The sequence below is a fragment of the Coloeus monedula genome (genome assembly GCF_965178545.1).
Source record: "Coloeus monedula genome assembly, chromosome: 4".
Lineage (NCBI taxonomy): Eukaryota > Metazoa > Chordata > Aves > Passeriformes > Corvidae > Coloeus > Coloeus monedula.
The window spans coordinates 863,430-868,907 of NC_138784.1; positions in this window are offsets into that span (position 1 = coordinate 863,430).

A 5,478-nucleotide genomic window follows, 5' to 3' on the forward strand; every position below is an offset into this window, starting at 1 on the left:
AGTCAGTCCATCAGTGCTTGGTGGCTGTTTAGGCCACGTGCAAGGTGAATGATGGTGCACATGGCAGAGCTGCTGGTGGCTCCTTCCCCTGCCCGGCTGTCAGTCACCCTGCAGGGTGCTGGAGCAGCGTGCCAGAGGCCGTGGATCCTATGGATCCCATGGATCCCAGGGGCGTGATCAGGAGCCTGGGCCTGCTGGCCACTCCTTGCTCTCTCTTACCCTGATTTTTCAGCTCTGCAGCGAATCCAGCTTGAGTTTTTCAACCCCCTAGAAAACCCAGGGACCTTTCATGTCTGTTCTCAGATCTGGGATTTAAATCCAGCCCTTATCAAAGCACCCCGTGACCAGGCAGGCCCTGAATCCCAGCAGGGATCTGATAAAGAGGGACCTGACATCCTAAAGAAACCCTTTGAAATCCTGCTGGGATTGATTTGTATCCATAATGGAGCCCCGAGCTCTCTGCCAGGGAGAGATGAAGCTGCTCCTTTGCTTTATTATCCTCAGGCCCTTCCCAGCTTTGAGGGAAATTCAGTCCCTCTTCAAGCCCCAAAATCATGGAAAAGCTCCTTTGTATCCTCTCCACAGCCCCTACGTGGATTAATCAACTTTTTATTTGATATGGTGTCATTCTCCTTTTTTTTCCATGGCTAAAACTCCACGGTGAGCAATCAGAGCAGAAATAGGAAATGCAGGAGTCTTGGATTCCACAGTGGGATTAACTTCCCTTTTCTGCTCTCTTTCAGGACAGGAAAAACCACTGAACTCGCCCCATCTTTGGGACCAAGAGCTTTGGTGCTGGAGTAGGCAAAGCCAGCTAGGGCCCCCCTTGTCCTGCCCATGGTGTGGGTCAGGGACAGGCTCCTCTTCTCCTCTGTGCTGGGATGAACTGCCTAGGGAATGCTATTTCTGACAGCCCGGTCCTAGCCCCGGCTACTGGAAATGGGCGGAGGTGAAGAGGCAAGTGCCAGAGTTGCTTGGGGATGATGGAATTGTGGTGTTTGGCTGTGCCCAGAGGGGCAGGTTGGGCATTTCTGTGTGTCTGAGGACCGGTTTGGGTGCTGGGGAGCCCGGGGAGCCGAGCTCTCAGTGCATTCCCAGCTCACCCGGGGGTGGGAGCTGGTGCAGGGCTGGGTGACAGCCTCTGGTCGGGCTCGGGGCAGGCCCTGGCCCTGGCACAGACACGCTGGGGTGGTTTGGGGATGCTTGGGGAGCAATGGGAAGAAAATGAGGGATGGTGCTGGGCGGAACGGTCGGCCTGTGCTCGTGTCAGCGCAGCCGTGCAGGGCACTGGGATCTGGGTAAAGCACCGGCTCTCCTGGTGTTCAGGGATGCAAGGTCTGAGGGACCGGATTTGCTTGGGGTTTTCCGGGACAGCAGGAAGAAGAGGAAATGTGGTGCCAGAGGTGCATCCCATCAGGTTGCAGTTCCCTCTTTCCCATTTCCATTTCCTCCTCAGTGCAGGTGTCCCCTGCAGCCCATGAGCACGGGGCCGGTGACAACTCCCTGTCTGTAGAGGGATTCCTTATGGAACAAGGGCAGATGACACTTGTGTGAGGCTTACGACTGTTAGAATTAGACCAGGGTGGGTTTAAGGAAAACTAGAATCGTGTGTTAATCTTACTGGTCAATGAACAAATAGAATCCACACTTCTATAAGAAAAAATAGAGTGTATGGAGCATATAGAAGAAGCTGTTTTTGCCTGCTGCTGCTGCTTGGCTGTATCATGTAACCCCATTCGAACTCTGCCTTCAAGACAGCTGTGAGACCGTGAAATAAAGAACTTAGCAGAACAGCAGCCTCCTCTGCTCTTTCACCCTGGTCCGAGAAGGAGGGGTACCCTGTCAAAGGCTCAACACTTGCCTTTGTGACTTTGTTTCTAAATTTCTACCTTTCTAATTTTGTTTGTTTCTAATTTTTTTGTTTGTTTGTTTCTAACTTTGTTTGTTTTCAACTTTCTCCCTTTAGAAATTTGTTTGTTTCTTGTATTTTACCTCTTTGTTTGTTTCTAAATTTCTGCCGTTGTAACTTTGTTTCTAACTTTCTACTTTTAAAATTTCATTTGTTTTTAACTTTTTACCATTCCTCCCAGCGAGGGCTGTGTGCAGAATACTAAAACCTGTTAAGTTCTTCACTTTTACGTCTATAGGCAAATGCTACTGATGTAGATGTAAATTCATTTTGAAATGAGCCAGCCCTCTCTCTCTACTCTGTCGCATACAGCAATATAAGAAGCTGGGAATAGAGATCCGCAGGTTTTGAGAATAAGGAGCCGGCGTTTTTCTGTAGGAAGGAAAGCAGCAAGCGCCTGGCCGCAGGAGCCGAGACGCTCGGGCTGCAGGAGCTGCAGAGCGCCCGGAGCCGGCTTTTCCCTGTGCTCTGTGCCTGCCCCCGGGCTGAGCTGGGCGGCGCTGCTGCCGCCCGGTGGCGGCTGAGCCGAGAGGGCGGCGGCCTCGGTGGCTGCCGAGCGTGGCAAGGAGCGGGAGCGAGCGGGGCCGGGTCTGTCAGCGGAGGGGAGGGGCGAAGGGCGGTTCGCAGCGCCAAGGGACACGGCCGTGCGTGAGCGGGGCCACAGCTATGGAAAGGAACGGGCGCCGTGCGGGGCGGCGACCGCGGGGAATGACAGCGCGGGGGGCGGCCCGGCGGGGCCGGTTTTGTCGGGCAGCAGAGGCGCGGTCGCAGCGCGACCCGGGCGGGAGGCACCGGGCGGGCACGGTCGGAATCGAGCCGCCCGCGTGTCGCTCTCAAGGAGGCGGCTCGGAAAGGAAGGCGCAGTTCCGCGCTCTCGGGACGGCGTTAAGTGACGTTTTTATTAGAATATGACAGTATTTATTTTATTTTATTATTTTATTATCTGCCAGGACCTTGCAGAGGGTGGTTTACACTTCCGCCACACTCAAGATGGCGGACGCAGTAGGCCCCCTGCGAGAGGTGTCCCTGCCGATGCCTGCCGCCGGTCGCGGAGCCGTCGGCCGCCTCCGGCGCGGCTGACCCCGCCAGCCGTGTCCTCGCACCGGGAAGCACGGCGGAAAATCGCGCGGAAAGCGCGGGGCCCAGCGCTTGCGCGCAATTTTCTGAGGCGTTTCCCGCTACGCAGACACCGACTGTGGGGTCAGCGGCGCCTGGGGCAGGCGGGAGCATTCAGGCAGTCGAATAGACGGACCGGGGGGGGGGGGGGGGGTCCTTCCGGCCGCCATCTTGAGAAGGTCGAATAGCCACATCGGTGCGGTACCGGTGACTTCCGCCCTTCTTCGCCAGGAGCGGCGATGGCGGGGAGCCCGGGGAGCAGCGCTGCCGGGCCGGGGGCACCGGGGCGGGTGCTCCGGGCTCGGAGGTGAGCGGGGAACGGGGACAGCCCCGAGCGGACGGTGGGGGCCGCGGGGGATCGGTATTCCGGCCCAGGGATGAGTGTTCCGGCACAGGGGTGGCTGTCCCGGCACAGGGATGCGTTCATGGACTGTCTAATAATATTATTTAACGATCGTGCAAGGAGATCTGTATAAAAAAATCCTCCGTGGTCATCCTTCTCCCAGCCCCGCTGTGTTTTCAGGATCTTGGGGGAAGCGTTTGGGTCTGAACAAGGCTCTCGGGCACAGGGTGGGATTCTTGGGGTGCAGGGCCAGGATTTGGACTCGATGCTCCCTGTGGGTCCCTTGCAGCCCAGGAAATGCTGCGATCCTGTGCCTCTGAGGGTGAAATAAAGGGGAGCGGTGGGGTTTGTGCCCGCTGTGTTCACGGCCCCGCCGGCTCAGGGCGGGTTAAAGGCGCAGCTGCCCCGAGACAGCGGGACCGGCCGGGGCTGCTCGCTCCCGGTGCTGCCGCCCCGTGGGGAGAGCCCGGCACTGCAGCCCGGAACGGCGCTGGACCACGGGATGGGCGTGGAACAGCAGCGCAGGGGATGCTGAGGCAGCGCAGGGAATGCTGCGGTCCCAGGGAAGGCTGAGGCGTCCCCTGCCCGGGGCACTCGACAGCAAAGCCCTGATGTTGAGCAGAAAAAGGAAAGTTCTGGGTTAGTGGGAGGAGGTTTCTGGAATGGAGCTGGGACAGGTGCTGATCCACGCATGGAATCACGGGGTGGTTTGGCTTGGAAGGGACCACCAGGATCATTTACACTCTGTTTGTTGTCTGATTGCACAGCGAAGAACATCCAGAACTGCCGCCTCACCCTCACGGACAGCAGGAATGTCTTCCATAGCTCTTGTTTTGGAATGGGAATGGCTGTTGGGAGCTCTGGCAGGACCAGGTAAGAAGAGAAATGGGATCATTGTGGCTGCTGCTGGAGGTGGTTTTCTGCTTTCCGGCTGTTCTTCTCATTGATCCTTTCACAGCAGTGTTCCTGGGCACATTTGAGGGTAATTCCAGGAATCTGAAACCAGATAAAAACTGGTGGGGAAAAAATGTGAACGCGATCCATTTCTGGTAGTTCCAAGCTTCTCCCACAACACCGTTCCAGGGGAAAGCTGATGAAAGGGTAAAGATGCAGAGGAACAAGTGCTGTAAAGCCCCCTGGCGCTCTGAGAGAGCAAACCTTCCAGTACTCCCAGCAGATCTCTGGGAGAAAGTGTGGGATCACAAGGTTTTCCAGGAAAGCAAAACAAGGGTGGAGATGAGGGAATAGGCTTCCAGTTCTTCCTTGAGCTGAAAGCCTGGGGGAATTGAGAGGGGCCACAAGAACTGTTTGTGTAGGCAAATGGGAGTTTGGGGGCTGAATCTGAGTTTCCCTCTGGGGCATTTTTGAGGGAAAAGCTGAGGTGCTGTTTAAGGGAGAGAATGCAGATTTTTGGGGTGGAAAAGGTTGAATCAATATTGTAGAGGAAGTAAAACGCTGGGGGTAAAAGTGGATGCAATGTGGAGGGGACAGATTGAATATTTTGGAGGCAAAATGGGGAACTGAGTAGTGGAGAGATGGGGAACATTTTGGAGGCAACACTTGACAAACTCTCTGGGGTGGAGAACGACCACATTGAGGGAAAAATGAGGTGATGAGCAGTGGGCACGTAGGGAAGGTCGTGGGGGTAAATCTTGAGAAAAGCCCCGTGGTATTCAAGAAATCCTTGGAAGCAGGAGTGAGGAATTCAGTGGTGGAAAAATAGGGGAATTTTGCGGGGGTATAACTTTAAAAGATCTAAGAGTTGAGAGTGTGTGTTTTTAGGTAGAAAGGATGTCTTGTTGAAGTTGGGCGTCTGGATTGTGGCATTTATGGATCCAGAAAGTAGAAGATAAAGGAGACTCCCAAAGCCTCGGTAGCTGTGTTAAGAAATCCGTCCCAGGGAAGAAAGGTACCTAAACCTCCTAGAAGTAGGGACTAATTAGCATGGGAAGGGGAAAACCCACCCCCAGTGGGAGAGAGCACGCCGGGTAAGGGAAGAGAAGGATGCCCTTAAGAAGAAGCAGGGAAGGTGAATTTCTCGGCTTGCTGAAATGTATCCAAAAGTTTGGAACCTGGGTCTGTGTGGAGGCCGGGATTTTCTCAGCCATAT